Source organism: Equus caballus, chromosome 19 (genome assembly GCF_041296265.1).
Source record: "Equus caballus isolate H_3958 breed thoroughbred chromosome 19, TB-T2T, whole genome shotgun sequence".
Classification (NCBI taxonomy): Eukaryota; Metazoa; Chordata; class Mammalia; order Perissodactyla; family Equidae; genus Equus; species Equus caballus.
The window spans coordinates 28,008,058-28,025,485 of record NC_091702.1 but is presented as its reverse complement, the minus strand read 5'-3'; the positions used below and the strand labels follow the sequence as shown (position 1 = coordinate 28,025,485).

The window sequence follows — 17,428 nt, the reverse complement described above, 5'->3', positions numbered from 1 at the left end:
AAGATTTGAAACTCCAACTACTACTGTACCAAGACTCCTCAGGTTCCTGGCCAGTAGATGGCTCTGTATTTTTTTTAAGCTGAGATGCTGTCCAACGTACTGAACTGAGAGGTTCAGAGTAGCCTATATCATAAAAATAGTTTAAGTAATGGAACTTGTGTCTTTGAAGCTATTTCCTCCCTACTTAGGTGAACATGAAAGGAGAGACATATAGAATGTTTTAAGTGGATCTTCCTTGTCTTAATAATTAGGATACAGGCTCATTGAGGACTTTCATGCTTGCACACTTACATAGATTTTACCTTCTGTCCTTATTTCTCATGCATGTCCTTATTTCTCATCCATGCTGCAGATTGATGATAAAGCTTGTGTTTGATCTAAATTGTCTGACTGTAGGAATGATGACACATTTCACTGTGTAACACACTTTTCCAATTCCTTTTATAAGTATACTATGAAGCACCTATCATAAGAAAAAATTGAGATTTTATTTCATAACCTTAATTTTATCTTATTCCAATTAACATGATGTAAATTATTAGGTGTCATCTACACTTTAGATGATGATAATTAAAAGGGGAGCTATAGAAAAATTGATTGAGGAGTAAAACTATAACCTAGACATGTACATGTGTGGCAACTACAAGTAGAAAAAATGAAATTATAATGAATTAGAGATTTTATTCAAAGAACACATAGGGCTTCAGGTGTTTTAAAAGTATATGGTTAATTTGTGGAGGGCAACAGAGGCAAACGTGATGTTATGGAAACAGCAAAAACGTTTAAATCAGAAGATGTTCAGCTTTCTCTCTTGGGAAAAACACTTGAAGTCTGAATTTCAGCTTCCCAATCTGCAAAGTGATAAAAAATATAATGTCTGCTTCCAGTAGATGTGTACTTGCAGTGATATAGGTAAATATATAGTTCTTGAGATGACAAAGGTAAAACTTTTGTGTGAATTGTAATGTAAGATAGCATACCTTTTTGATCAAAGATCCTTTTCTTCTTGGCAGAACCATAGATTCTATTACTTATTTCCTTCTCTCTTTGTAAAAAATAAAACTGCTACATTTCATATTTCTCTTGACAGTCATTTCTTTGTGAGGAGGTTTTTGCTGTTGTAGTTGATGCCTTCTGCTCCTCTTTCCACTTGCTCTTTGCTCTAGAATCAAGTGTTCAGGCTTTTTTCTTCCACAGTAGTTATTAGGAATTAAGCAGACAAGAACTGAGGGATAAAGCCTTTGTTATGCTGTGTTATTAACAAAGGAAACTTTTATTTTCGCAAGAGCAAAAGGCATTATTACTATTGGTCACTGTCCAGAGACAGCTTGGAAATATTTTAATTACACTGAACTTTTACTGCTGTAGTGTTCATTTTAATGAGACTTGACTTTCTAGTCTTATCTTTCTTGAAATATTTTCACATTTTCTTTACTCAGTCTTTCCTTTCTCAGACTAAATAAAAATTCACTTTTACGGCCCTTTTTTTGGTGGCAGAGCACAGTGACTGACTGAAAAATGATGTGTAAAGCATGGTCCTCCTTTAGAGAGTTATAATTTGTCTCCCTAACATAATTGTAAATACATGAAAACCAGGAAACCTTAAGAGAGAAGCTTAGAAATGAAATTTTAGAAAAATAAGTGAGAGATTGAACTTTCAAGATAGTGATGACTTGTAACGGGCTCAAAACATATTGGGAGGATTGACCACAAACCAGTTCATTTTGAGTATTAAGAGAAGCATCATCTATAGGAGCAAGAGCTGATGCAGACAAACTGGATGTGATAACTAACAAAACAAAAAGCAGATGTGGCTACATTTCAGGTGTTGTGCTCAATGCCAGGAACAGGGAAACAATATTGCAATGGGTACTATAGGAGTTATACTTCCAGGTAATAACATGATTTTTTATTTTATCTCTAGCTCTTGTATGATTGAATCAGGTAAAAGGCATGCAATAAAAAGATAAGAGTTGAAGGAAGCATAGATGTGGAAGCCATTGCCAGAAACAGTCCTACATCATCTCCTAGAATCACTGAATTTTGAGACAGAAGGTCTGTTTTTAACTATCTCAGAAGGTCAAATACAATTAAATCTATCCCCCTAAATCTTAACATTTGTATAATTCTTTATAGTTCACAAAATGTTTTTGTATGCCCTTAAATTAGCAAGTGCCTACAACGTTCAATGCCTCACATTGTGAGGAAAACACATCCCCTACCCTGAGAAAGCTTAAATCCTGAGGAGGTCTGGGGCGTGTAAACAACTGGCTACAATATTTTGCAGGCTCAAAGGGGGAACCGAAAAAGGATATGAAATAATTATAGTAGAGAACTGTAGTTGGCATCTATCATTTTGTCTCTCCTACATCCTTTTGTTTTGGAAATTGCCCCTTTCCCTCACCTTTGTTTCTGGTAAGACTGTCACTCAAAGGGCACTGCTTCTCTTTCCCCCACAGATATGCTCACATGAGTGAAGGCGGCAAATCAGAATGCCCTATCCATCTAACCGTTATGACTGGTCACCATGGCCAGTGAAGGGCCAGTCAAATGCAAGTAGGGTCACTTAGAGTCCCTGTTGAGGTAATTATTTGGATGTTTGGAGAGAGATCCTCTCTGTTTTTCTGAGGGCAAAGTCTATGTAAGTCTGAAGCTGCTGGTGGAGAGAAATTTCTGGAATATGTAGCCGATCCAAAAGAAAAGGAGCCAAGAAGTGAAGAGAGAACATTTTTGAACAGCTGGATGTAGGGCTACCAAAGAAAGTCAACTGCTGACATTTTTACCCACTAAGCCAATACATTTCATATTTGCATGGATGTGTTTGAGTTGTGTTTCTGTCATTTATATCCAGACCTCTGAAAAATAGAGACTCACTTATTTTGAAACAAGTCCTAATTTTATCTATCTATCTATCTATCTATCTATCTATCTATCTATCTATCTATCATCTTAAAGACTTCTCTGTGCATTCCAGTCAGGATAAATCTATTTATTAGTTCAGTAGGTATTCCTCAAGTGCCTTTCAAGCTCGGAAGAGCCACTGGTTGTTCCATACTTCTCTCTCTTTCCTTTTACTATTCCTCTTCAGAGCTATGAAATACTCTGGCTATTGAACTGATTGAATATCCCCATGGTCATAGCATGAATGTCATCAGAAAGTTTTGTACTCTTTCAAAAGGAATTCCTTCCTCTTACATTGTGGGTGCTCAAGATATCACTGGCATTTATAAATGTGTATTTGGAGGGTTTCACATTTCGTCTGTGATTTCAAATGGGTAAACAGAGAAGTATCATGAAAGAAACAGCAGAAATATACTTCCAAACTAGTGTAGTTACACTTATAGGTGTGTAGTGACTGGTCCACTTTCAACAATTATTCAACAACCGTTTAAGTCTGAGACATTTGTGAACTTGCTTTGATCCAGATAAATGGGAGAAAAAGACACTATTCTTTCTTTCTGCCTTATAATTACGTATCTGCTTGTCTGTCTGTGTCTGATTATATATTACATTATAAAGCAAGACTTCATATTCATGACAGGATAATGTGGGAATTAAGCTTTCCATATGTTAATTTTCTAGATAACTGAAAAATACCCCCTTAAGTGATGAATGTTTTATAACATTAAATTATTTGAAAGGGATCTTTAAAAATGCGTTATATATTTCTATTTTTTTCTTAAGCAAAGTAAGGTAATAATAATATAGCTACCATTTTACAAGTGGACTCCATATGGTGGCCCTTTATTAGCCATTTCCATTCAACATTTCATTTAGACCTACTCCTGTGATGGAAGAGATACAACCCTCATTTAAGAGAGGAGTATATTGAGGATCAGAATGGTTAAGTAACTCAGCCAAGATCATAAAACCACAAGGAGGGAGAGCTGGGGTTTGAATTCAGATCTGTCTGACTCCACAGTGGCTATTCTTAGCACAGTGTCATCATTAAGACCATAAAGTGTGTGCTTTGCAAAGATTAAATGCTGCTCTCCCTGGCTTCAAACACTGGAAACTATTTGTCCTGTTGCAAAGGGCCTCACACTGCTCTTTCTTTTGAACTACGTCTGCTTTTTATAATTTTCTCTATATTTTCTCCTTTATTGTCAAGATGCTAACTGTAACTCTGCTGTTATAAGTAGGCCTGGCTGTAGCAAAAAGTGTTCTCCATTTCAGCTGATTGCTTCTTAGCTGCTTTAAATCTAAGAAATTTTCTAGGATAAGTGATCTTAGGTTCTTCGTGTAGCCATGTGGGGCAATAATGATGATAATGATAATATAGTGATCATTTATTGATTATCTACTGTAAGCCACTACATGTATTAACATATGTGGTCTACCTAATCCTGACTTTAGGTAGTTCTTTTGGTTGCTCAGGACTTTCCCCCCTTATTTTCTAGGTCTCAGGTAAATTTCAAATAGATGATATTGACTGGTAAATGATACCTTGCTTAAGTGACCTACAAATACATATCTATATCTATATATGTATGTATGTATGTATGTATTCACATATATGCACACTCAAAAGCTCTGATTACTTACATTGACCTTTCTTTCTACTTCTGCTCAAATGTTGGCAAGATGGGAAGATGGGAATGAATGAGAAAACCTCAAATGGTGATATGCTGGGGACACCTTTGAGAGAGTCACCATGTGCTGGTTGGGAAATGATTTAACTACTTCCATTAAGTGCTGCAAGGTTTGAAAACATCTTATTAATTCATGTGATTATTCATTATTATGCATCCTCAGGATCTAGAGCTATGAGAGGTGGGAAGTTTATCTTTAAATGAATGCTTCTCAATTATACTAACACCAGTGTATTTTGCTGTAATGATTCCTTTGGAGCCATTAGGTGGGTATTCTGTAGAATATGAGTACACATTTCAAAGCACAAGGCTGCTTCATAACTTTTGCTAAATTTGCATTGTAAATGTATTTTTAGTAAAGTGATTTTTGCTGAAATATCCCCACCTGAGCGACATATATATGGAGTTCTCTGGATTTTCACACACTTATCTAAATGTAAGGCAAAAGGATGGATTTCAATGTTTGCCTGATTTTTTAAAAAAATTTCTCAATACTTTTCTCTTCTCTGACATTGGGTTCAAAATTGGAAACCGAGAGAAAGTGGTTTTTTGGAGGGAGGTAGGATGTATTAGTTAGATTGACTGACTTGTGTGTTTTTATGTGGTTTTGGAGAAAATTTTTAAATGAGTTGTATGTTTTAGTCTATATGAGTTTTCTCTGAGCTAAAATTGCCAAGTAGGTGTGTGCATGTTTGTTTGTGTGTGTGTGTGTGTCTACAAGCAGGCACTGTATTTGTGTGATGTGGGTACATACTGCCTGCTTGAATGCTGAGACATTGAACTTTCCAGATGTGACTTAAAAAATATTTATATTTGAACCTACATCTACACATAGCTAGTAGAGAATTAATATCTTTAGTGAACTGCATATTTTAAGTATTGTTTTCCTTTCTTTTTTTCTACTAAACCAAAAAATTGGGACCAAGACTATACCTTGGGAGGGTTATAGACCTCTATAAGGCTTAACAAATTAACCTTACGTATTTTAATTGGAGAAACCCTATGTATTACTATTTGGATGTTTTAAGGGAACTGCTTATAAGGGAAAGAAAGACCTTAAAGGGCATCTAGTTCAACCATCTTTGGATGTTTCAATTTATTCTCATGATATTCCCCTGCCAGTAAGAGTTTACCCTGCTCTAAAGAGAGAATTCACTATCACTTTGTTTAACTTGTCCACTCTCAATATCCTTGGACTTTTGTAAATATTTTTGAGTGCTTTATATTCATGTTCTACTCTGTCCTGGTTGCCTTGTTTCAGGGTTCTGCATCTCATTAATAATTATAATCAACAATGTTGTTAAATATTGTACTATTTCTAAAAATCCAACTCTTTTCCATGTCATGGGATTTATACTGTGAGGATGTGATTTACTAGAATCCTGATTTTCAGCATGATATTATCTGAAAAAAGCCAGAGGAGATGCTGAAGGTTTAAATTTGGAGATAGAAATGCATTGATACCTAGCGTATGTGGAAGTGGTGTAATCAGTGATAGCTCTGTGTACCTGACCGTGTCTGTGGGGGTAATTTAATGGAATAGCTGGAACTGCTGTAAAGAATGGTGCTCTTGGGAAAACAAACTGATGTGACACAGCACTGCTTTGTATAAATCTTCATGTCTAGAGGTGTATATTCATTCTTTGGCAGGAAAATGCATTTATGGTTTCTGCCATGGCCTCCATCCATGCTTTAATTGATTTTCCTTGGAAAGTTTTCATTTTTTCTCTCAGGTAATTCCGCTTTGCATCATTTTCCACCCTAGATGGAGTAAACTCATTTCAGAAGGGGAGAATTCTTAAACTGTAAACTTAGAAGTATATTCTGGAGGAAGCACTGTGTTGAATCCTGACTGCCAGTGGCTGGTTGTGTGACTCTGGCTTTATTTGACTTTCCATCTTTTTTTTAATGGAACAGCACAGATCTGTTCTAAACAGTTTAACAATACAGAAGAATAGAAAAAGAAAACAGTCCCTTCTGTGCCAGCTCCTCACTCTCGTTCTCCAGACCTAAATACTATCCATCACTTGGCATGTATTATTCCAAACCTTTTACTGTGTACATATGAATATATGTATATTTTATAATAAAAAGTTGATTTGCTGTGTATAATAGTTTGTGTCTTTATCTCTACACTCAAAAATATTTCTAGCCACAACTAGAGGGACCTACAACTAAGATGTACAACTATGTATGGGGGGGATTTGGGGAGATAAAGCAGAAAAAAAAATTTCTAAGATGTCCTTCTGAATGAGTTTAACTTCATCGACTTCAATCTGTTTATTGCATTCCAAGTATTCTAGAATAAAGATGTACCATAATTCATTTTACTGAAGAACCATTAGATTGTCTCCAAATTTTCAATATTACAAATTAATATCCTTGCACACTTGTGAAAGTCCTTCTGAGGAATAAATAGCTACAAATGGAATTGTGGAGGCAATAATTTTCCTGCTTAAAATTTTGATAGGTTCTCCTGAATTACTCTCCAAAGAGTTTTTATCGATTTATAATCCATCAAAAGTGTATGAGAGTTGGACAAGTTTATGAAATTGAGCTCTAATTTTCTTGTGTATAAAATGGGGATAAATTACCTTTTTCTTAAGGTTAATGTGAGGATTAGACAAAGTACTGCATGTGAAGCATTCAGCACCATACCTGACCAAAAGTGGGTGCTTGATAAATCTTCGTTCCCATCTCTTTACTTCTCCAGCTGCTCCACTTTACACAAAGCAATAATGCAGCAGCTATACTGTAGTCTAATTTTCTTGGATTTTATGTAGTGTTTTATTTTGTTTATTTTATGCAAGATTTTATTTTCTTCGATTTTATGCAGTGTTCTCAGCACTCCAGGATTCATACCTATAGCAGTACTGAATTTTTTAAGTCAGTCAAAGTTAGTTTGGGTCACTGCTGTCTTTATTAGTCATTATCCTTTCATGATACGTGGTGCTCATTGAATCAGAATTTCAATGTTTTACAAGTGCTTTGCCAGTGTCTTCTCAGTCTTCTTGTTGTGACTCTTTATTTACATGATTTTGGAGTGTTGAGCCATGGATTTCTATTTTGAATGATCCAACATCAAAGTGTCTGTATCTACGTGGTCTGACAAAAAGTCATAAAGGAGGCTCTGAGAGATTTGCAGGTGTTAAATTCTGAATGTTCTTCATCACTATGCCCGTACCATCCACTGCTTCATTGGAGGACTCTGGGGGCACTCTGGTAGTTCCTTTCCAAAGTCCCCAGCTTCTTATGAGACCACCTTTACTTTCTAGAATTGTATATACCTCCCCCATACTTTATTTTTCATGAGGAATTAATTCACAGCTTTGGTGGTTTCCTATCTCGAAGCTGGGATGAGTCTTGTCTGAGAAGTCAGACGTGACGCAAGACCATTCAGTAGAGGAGAAACGTCTTTCACTCTGTGTATTTTCTAAACATGCAATTGAATCCAAGTGTACAAGTTACCTTAGAGAATTAGCCAGGCCTGGACACTGGTAGTCTCCAAGAGTAAGTGGGCTTTCTATCCATTAGAATACCATTCCCTAGCCACCCCTTTGAGGTGCTCACCCTCCCATCACCCACCACAGAACTCATTTAAGCTTCAAATAACTCTGAATATCAAGTCTATTTTATTTAATTTAATAGACACTTCTGCAGTGCTCACTCTGTGCAGACACTGTTCTGGGTGCTTTACAAATATTAACTCATTTAATCCTTGCTGGCTGGCCACTTCATTTTTCTAGTTCTGCAATTTAAGGGAAGATCAAACATCTCTACAGCTTTCTCTGTATGACAGCATTCAAATATTTTGAAGACAATCACCAGGTTCCTCAGGGGCTACTCTTCTTCAAATTAAAGCATCCAGATTCATTCAATTGTTTCACACACCGCACAGTAGTGAACCATTTCATATCCACTCTCCTCTGAACGTCCTTTGATTTGTTAATGACTCTTTCAGAGACTGCAAGCTGGCTGGTTCTGGCCCACAGATGTGTTTTGCTTGGCACAATGTCTTTTTTATTTGTTTTGTTTTTAAATAAAACAGAAAAAGCAAAAAGAAAAAAATTTCTTAGAATGAAAATGAAGAACATTCAGAATAGCAAGGCATGCATTCTCCAGCTCCAAATTTCCATCAGTGCCTGTTGTTTTAGGCCAGGCTTCACTCAACATGGCCCCTAAAGGTGTCTGAGTTTGAGACCCCTGCTGAAGTGTCACATCCAGAACTGAAGTTAGATGCGGTATGGACACGGCCCAGTTGAGAGGTATCCTTCATTCTACTTTGCTTTCCATGTTACAAATTCAGATTTATCTATTGTAGCACATTTCCTTGCAATGCATTTTTTAACCCATACATCAGCCATTCCTCCACACAGCCTCTGAAGCTAGATTTAACGAGTTTTACTTTCACAATAAGGAATTCACCTGCACCAAGCATTATTGAAGAGTGTACACTTTATTGACAACTTAGAACTGGAGGCAAAAGAGAGGGTTGATAAAGCCCAGCATCCCCCTTTCCTTAGCCTTACATTTCTTAGGTTTTCCCCTTGTCCCCTCTTTCAGCTCCAGCACTTAGCTTCGCTAGTTCTTGCTTTCTTCCCTGGAATCCTCTCTCTGGGGCTTCTCAGTCTCTTTTTCTTAATTATGCAGACAGAGCAATCTAGTCCTGGGCTAGCTTCTCCAGACCTGGTGGGCACACCTATCATCTCCTCACCCAACAAGAGAGCCTCAGTTTATCAGGAAATACTTTCCACTGAAGGCAGCAAGTGACCACAATACCAAAACATGTTTTTTCCTGTCATAATAATATTACTTGTTTTAGAGCTAAACAACATATTCAGTTAAGCTTTCTCTTCTTAAAGATGGAGAAACCCAGATCCAGAAGGATCACATTACTCAACTGTGATAGCACAGCTAGTTAGGAGAGAGGTAGGCATAGAAGCCAGCACTGGTACTTCCCAGGTCTGTGTCTATAAAATTGTGCTATGTGTGAAGTTACTAGACACTGTTTTTGTACCTGAACCGTCACTAATTTTAAGTACAGTGAGTCTTGGTGATATTATTTTAGATTTGACCTTGCCTACACGAAAGCAGGTAACTGAATTTCTTCTCCTCTTACACACACACTATAGTTGCTGCATCCCAGTTTGTGGCTAAAAGGCTGCCGTATTTCTTTGCCTACTGAGTTTTGCTATAAAGTGCCTTTTGGATCTCCTGACAGAGCCTTTTGCAAAAGGTAAAAAATTACGAAGTGAGCATTTCCAGCTACACTAACACTGAAATCTAATGCAACGATATTACAGAATGATGGGATTTTAGTCAGAAGGACCTTATAAATCATCTAATCTGATCTTCCCCTACTTTTAAATCTCCATGAGGAGATTTAGGCCCAAAGAGGTCAAGCTTTTGCTGAGAGTCATGAAGCCATTTAGTTTTGGAACTAAGAATAGAATTCAGCTATGCTAACTCTAGAGTGGTTGCACAACTCCATAGAGCTTTCCTGTAAAAACAAATAAAGAAGACAGCCTGTTTCTCAGCATTGTTTTGTGTTTATTGATAGCGAAGTGGATCATGTGCCACTTACAGTAATCTCTTAAGATTGTATAATAATCCTTGCATTATCCTGTTAAACTGTGGCTGTAGCTCTGTGCTTAATAGATTGAAATCTATTATTCATAATGCCATCTTGTTCCTGTTCCAATAACATTATCCTTATGACTAAAATTTTATGGATTCATACTCAGTTTCATAACACAGCGAGAGGATAAAGCATTAGAACAAAGAATTTTCACTTATGAATTCAATTCAATAGGTATTTTTCAAGTACCTACCGTGTGCCTGGCACTATTCTTGGCACTTTTGGGGATTCAGAGGCAATATGTGGCATGGCTTTTAGCCTCAGGAAACTAATATTCTGTTGAGGGCTTCTGAGTATTCAGAAACATCTGGAGAATAACGCAATATTGTCTCTAAGGAGGCAGGGTAGTGTAGTGGGTAAGGGCGTGGACTTCAAGGTCAGGCAGTGTTGGGTGTGCATCCTGGTTCTATTCTTCACTAGCTGTGGTATCTTGGGCAAGTAACTTTAGTTAGGTGTCAGTATCCTCATCTGGGGATAAAAATAGTACTTACTTCATAGGGTTATTTCAGAGATTCCTTTAAAAGACAAAACAAACATCACTTAGGACGTACCTGACACGTAGTGCTAAAAAATGTTAGCTAATGTTTAGAACCTTTATCATTTTATGTCAGTGAAGGCTAATGTGCTTCTTCAAAGCATGAGAGAGAACAAAACCAATGATGTCAATACATTTAGGGGAAGAAAACTTGGGCTTTGGATCTAAAATATCTAGATTTGATTGATTGATTGACTACTGGATGATTGATTGAGTTCTGTTTGTGTGGCTCAATGTGACCCATTTGTCCACAACAACAGTCTCAAGGTTTGAGGAAGAATCTTAAGAGTAAAGTTGGGAATAGCAATCGCCTCCCTGGGGTGTTATCTTCAATTTAATTTTGAATTATTTGTTCTTGTGAGAAGTATTCTCCAGATCGAAGTCTCCCTCCTTTTGACTGTCAGTGCTTCCTACTCCCTCAGGTTCTCAGACAAAGACTTCCTGATTGGTTGTCAATTACTTGGGTTCCCACCTGCCTTATCTCCAACACCCTCTGTTGTTGCTAATAAATTAGCCCTTCAGAGAAAAACGTTTGAAACAAATGGTACAAAGTATTTTGGAAAAGCTCAAAGTATTCTATCTGGTGATCTAAGATATTCAAACGACCCGACCAATTACTTGCCAAATCTGTCTTTCCTTCCTTCCCTCCCTCCTTCCTTCCTTCCTTTCTCCTTTGTCTTTTTCCTTTCAAGTTTTTTGGTCCTCATTATATATATATATTTTTTCTTCTTCCTTTTTTAAATAGGGAAAATAAACTGAATAAGGGGAAGGAAAATGGCTTTAACACTGCATCTGTATAATCTGAAAGACGAAAATTATGCCTAATTTGAAGTGAAATGTTTCTTAAACAACTTTGCAGTCAGGCTATTAATAATCATTTTGCAAAGCGGGTGACTTATACCAGAGCATATTGGAATATTAGGGATCCGTGAATTGCTGTCAGTTTGAATTTGTATATATTTTCTCATCACTAAAAATACTATGATCTAGTTTGCAGAGGAAGGAAATCTCCTATGAAGTAGCACTATTGGTAAATACCTTTGTGTGAGACATTTCATATGTATGCAAAATTAATTAGAGATCTAAACATGTACTTGGATAATTAATACTAGTAAAGATCAAAGACTTGTTGCCTAAAACAACCAATTAAGATACTTTTCTTAGAGTTATCTAGACGTTTGTATCCATTCTCCAATTTGGTTTGCATGTCTAGACAGAACTTCTTTCAGAAAATTGATCAAATAGAAGAAAATTCTGACAGTAAAATAACAGAGAATTTGAAAGGCTGAGAAAAAAAATCACGCAACTCGAATATATTAGAGTTGAAACCTGAGACTTGTGAATTAACACCATGCCATTTTTTGAAATATGAGAAAATACACACAAGAATCAAGAAACAACCCTAAATCTAACTGAGAGAAGAAAAATCACTTCCCTTTGAAAGAAAGCCATCCCACAAATTATCATCTCCCTCTGCTCCTGAATTTGCAGTCATACAGACAGTTCCAAAGCCAGGAGACATTGCATTCTCTACTTTTCCATCTTCTAGCCATTTTCTGAAACATCCAAACCAATATCATTCTCTTTAGTTGTAGCTTCTTTCTGCGTATCAACCATCATCAATTCCTTTACCAATTCCAGAGGATGAATGCAAAAGAAACATAATTGTCGGGGAGATCCTCACTTACTGATGTCACCCTGTCACATCACTCTCTGTTTTGTTTCTCTGTCTCAGTTCTTTTCAACATGCCCACAGGGCTCCTGAGATGACCCAAGAGTGTATTGCACACTCAGATAGAATAAAGGAAAAGAAGGAAAAGAGAAAGGTGCCCAGGGGCATTTGTACCAAGATACAGTGCTCCTTGGTCAGTGCCCCGCCACCCGTGGCTGTGTGGGATGTGGGAGCAGAGCATTCAACCATGCAAAGTACACAGCAACTAGCCTAGTGCCTCGTGCAGCTAACCAAAGGCAGAGAAAAGGCCAGCGAAGCACAGAGCTGAGCGGGGAGAATATTGACTCCACTGCTCCTCCACTTTGCAAATAAGAAAACTGAAGTTGAGACGAATTTATTTATAATTTTAAACACTGGAACTAAGATCCATGAGATAGTCTATGCAGTTTGTTTTAAACTATTTCAGAATACATTTTTGGAGGATGATGGCAACCTTTAAAATACAGACAATCAGAAATGGAAGGGAACGTGCGAGGTAATCTGGTTCATTCATCTCGCTTTATAGATGGAAAAACCCAGGCCCAGAGGGTTAAGCTGCTGTCCGTGTCCTGTGGCTACGTAGTGCAGGAGACCCTCTGAGCTTGTCACCATGCCCTGCCCTGCCTGAATTACCTGGAATAGGTCTTTTTACAGTTTGCAGGCTTTATCTTGCTGCTTCTCCTGGCTTGCCAGTTTTCCTCTTTCCCTTTGGTTGTATTTAAAGCAATGTACTGAGTGTGGCACCTGAATTATTACAGTTATCTGTGCATTCTATGGGCAATTTAAAATTGGCTTAGGTTAAAATGGGAAACTTCATGAGAGTCATAAGAAACTCTTAAGAGACGCAGCAAATTCAATCTGGTTCACATAATAATAGCAATAAAGAAGAAATTGAACATTTTTTTTCTCTCTTGCGATGAGCTAAAAACAATTTACGGATTTTCTTATTAATCCTCACAGAGGATGTACAGCCCTTTTGCTCAAGGGAACCTCAACCACAGAGGTCATGAGGCAGAGCGTGTACAGCAACAGCAGGCACTGTGGGAATCAGAGGACTTTATTTCAAGGTATCTTGGTGGTGCTAACTTGGTGTTTGATCTAATTGAATCACAAAATCTCTTGGAACCTGTTTACTCATCATTTAAATGGGAGGAGTTGGGTGAGGTGCTCTCCAAGATGACTTTATGGGCAAATTCTAAGCTATCTCACAGAAATCTAGATCCACAGTCCAGATTTTCTCATTCTTAATACCTCTACTGAAAGTCCTCCCTAAGTCTCTATAACTTTACCATTCTTCTAGATCTCCCTTGTTTATAAATTTTCCTTTTCTTCTTTTCCTTAGAGGAGCAAGAAAAACCGTAATGCCTATTCTGTGTCGAGGAGTGGTCAACCAAAAACAATAGAAAGAACGAAGCAGTAAATGGACAATTACCTTATTCATCCCTGGTGGAATCCTAGGAGTTGTTTGGGACGTTTTAAGTTTCTTCCATGACTCAACGTCACTCCTGCCCCCTTATTCTAACCATCTCACCTTCTACTTTCTCAGACTGAAACCATCCATGATGAGTTTTTTCAGTGGTCTTCCTTCAAAATGTTTCTGTTCTTAATTCCTCCTTTCCTTATTCTCCCACCCTACCCCCATCTTAGAGGAAGAAGAGAGCCCTTGTCATCCAAAAGCAACCCTCTATTGTGGCCTTAATTCAATGCCCAATTTTTCTAAACCAGTGGTTCTTATACCTGAATACACATTAGAATTACCTGGGAGAATAAACAATACAGATGACTGCCCTGCCCTGCCCCAAACAGTTTAATCAGAATCTCTGCAGATCAGGACTAGGCATTGGTATTATTGTCGGGGTCCTAGGTGAGTCTAATGTTCAGAAAGGGTTGATAACTGGTGTGCTGGGGTCTTGAAACATTAATTAACTTTTGTTTATTCTTAGCTTTAATCCACTTTACTGGCTCCTTCCCATCAATCTGCAACTGTGCTCAGCCTTCCGTTATCTTAATAAAACACCTTCCCTCGTCCCTCCAGCTACGATTGCATGCATCGTCTTCCCTCCCACTTTACCTTCTCAATCATTCTGCTCCCAGTCAGTCCTGAAATGGCTTTCTTTGAGGTCACCACACAGCCAACAAAGTCCCCCTGTCTTCATCATCCCTAGGCTGCAGGGCCTGACATTCCCTGATCACCATGGCCTCTGTGAAATCTGTCTTCCTTGGCTTCTGTGATTCTGTGTTCTCTTGGTTTCTTTCCCAGGTCCCCAAAGTTTCCTTTAAAAATTATATCTCTGTAAGTACCCAAAGTGTAGCTGCTTCTCACAGTTTTATCCCAGTTGCTCTCAAATTCTTGGTTTTTCCTCTTCCCCAAAGTGATCACCTAAGTTTAAATGATCACATCCATGAAAATGGCCTTGAAATCTACATCCCTTTCCTGAGTTTCAAGTTACACCTCATGAGGAGACATCCTCATCTGGACATCTTTCCTCCGCCTCAAATCCAACATGTTCCAAACCAAACTCATCCTCTTCTACCAATTCCACTCCTTCCCTGCGATCTCCTACTGAATTTCAACCAACACTGTTTCCCAGCTTTCTACGCTTAAAAACTCTGGTTATCTCTCACTTTTCTCTCTCTTATTCACTCCCCATATCCTGTGAATCCTCAAGTTGTGTCTATTTTACCTTTGTAAATTTTAAGACATTTATTTCTTCCTTCTCACTTTTAATTCTTATCCAAATCCTTGTTTTAAGCCATAGATTAAATATCCAGTCTTCTATCACGCCACTCCAAATTCCCAGTCCAAATTAGCCTTCCCTTTCTTGGTGGTCCTAAAGGACTTTATAGGTCTAGTATGAGATTTAGTACATTCTACTTTTAAACATATTACTGCACGTACAGTTTTCATTACTTTACTGTAAACCCCTTAGTATCAGAGACCATCTCTCTTTCTCTCTTTTTGGGTGGCGTTAGTATTGAGAACAACAGACTTATAATCTGAGTAAACAAAAATACACACACACACACACACACATACACACAGCTCCAATACAATGGAAATGGTTATGTATCATAAAGTGTAATGGAGGCACTGGACTCTGTGAACACAGACAATGCTTTTATAACCATGACTAGTTTGGTTTGATCACCCATTATACCAGCACACATTTATGTGTGTCATTTCATTCAAACCTCCCAACAAACCTACAAGGTCAGTATTATGCGAATCCATTTTATAGATGCAGAAACTGATACTGAAAGCAGTAAGTAACTTGCCTAAGGTGACACAGCTGGTAATGGAAGAGCAGGGGTCAAATCCAGATATAAAAGCTCATGCTCTTGGGGCTGGCCCCGTGGCCGAGTGGTTAAGTTCGCGCGCTCCGCTGCAGGCAGCCCAGTGTTTCGTTGGTTCGAATCCTGGGCGCGGACATGGCACTGCTCATCAAACCACGCTGAGGCAGCGTCCCACATGCCACAACTAGAAGGATCCACAACGAAGAATATACAACTATGTACCGGGGGGCTTTGGGAAAAAAAAGAAAAAATAAAATCTTTAAAAAAAAAAAAAAAAAAAAGCTCATGCTCTTAACACCATGTGATTCCATTAGATTAAATCACATCCTGTGCACACACATTGGGAGTTGATGGACCAGAGAAGGAGACCCTTAGCTAGTGGAAATTTTGTGGATAATGAAGAGCTGTTTGCTGAAAAATAGCAAAATGTTCCGTTTATTCTTTCTTGTGACTCTCATTGTTCTTACAATTTCCTATTGCAGAGTCAACCTGAGCAGCAGGTAGCACTGGGGGCATTCAGTTATAGTTCGTAAGGACATTCTTCTAACATGCCAGCTCCTCTGGTCTGTCAGTCCACCATTTGTGTCATCTCTCTTTTCATCCTGAAGGCATTTTCTTTAAGAAATCTCAGGTAAAATGACAAGAACTTTGACCTTGGTCATCTGTTCTTATCAGCCAACTGCTGAGAAGGAATTTGTTTGACAGCCTTGTGAGGTCCTCCCTAGACACCTTCTATTCATGATAAAGTCACTTGCAGAGGGCAGGAACTTATGTCCTTTACACAACTTCTGTATTTTTTTGGGAAGCCAGCAGCACTTTCTTTTGAGTAGTAATCAATACCAGCTTGCAAGCAACTTGAGAGCAAAGGAGCATGTCTTGCAATCTTTTTATCAACCTTGGTATCTTACTAGTCTACTGATGCTGAATGTAAATTATATGTATTTTATGGAAATAGTGTGAATTTGAGTTTTGTTTTTAAGGGGAAGCAACAGCATAAGTGCTTTCTCTTGAAAGGGGCCCAAAATTGTTAAAAAGGACTGAATTAAACTGATTTGCAGTTGGGCCACTTACTCTACATCAGAGAAAAAGGAAGGAATTGTCTTTTTAAAGAAGGTTCTAGGTGGCCCTGATAAGAGAAAAAACTTTTTTTTTTTAAACATAAATGTTTATATGCTCTCTAAATCGCACTGTGACTTAAGGTCCATTCTGTAACAGCAGATGATAAATAGGCATGGTGCTTTGGTACCAAATGTAGTTTCAAATTTGACTCTGATAAATATTTCAGGTTTGAATTCATCCAAATTTACCTATAACCATATGCTCTGAAAGTTATTATTGTACATGCAGAGCGCTTTGGAATTTTTTGGTAATCATGATTAAGAGCATAGACTCTGGAATAAGGATTAGCTCCACCTGAGACAGAATCAATGTCTTAACACATAGAACTGTATAACTTTGGACAAGTTGTTGGACTTCTCTGTGCCTTAGTTTTCTTATCTAGAAAAAAACTACTCAAATTTGTCAACAGGATGAGATGACATAGCATAGTGCCTGACTCATAAATAAGTAATCAAGAAATGTTAGCTCTTATTAATTTTAATAATTTTTGATAAAACAGTTTGGCTCTGGTATATTCCTTTTCAATGATTTCTTTCAGT

The 17,428-nt window shown here is 37.7% G+C and overlaps 1 protein-coding gene and 1 long non-coding RNA gene across 6 annotated transcripts in view; one reads left to right on the top strand and one right to left on the bottom strand.

Moving 5' to 3' along the window:
• The window catches only part of KCNMB2 (potassium calcium-activated channel subfamily M regulatory beta subunit 2), a 224,357-nt gene that overhangs the window by 189,986 nt on the left and 16,943 nt on the right, over nucleotides 1-17,428 (bottom strand). The window lies entirely within an intron of this gene.
• LOC138918968 (uncharacterized) lies at nucleotides 12,857-13,954 on the top strand. The gene is made up of 3 exons (XR_011428772.1): nucleotides 12,857-12,972; nucleotides 13,437-13,543; nucleotides 13,819-13,954. It is a non-coding gene; the product is annotated as an uncharacterized lncRNA (long non-coding RNA).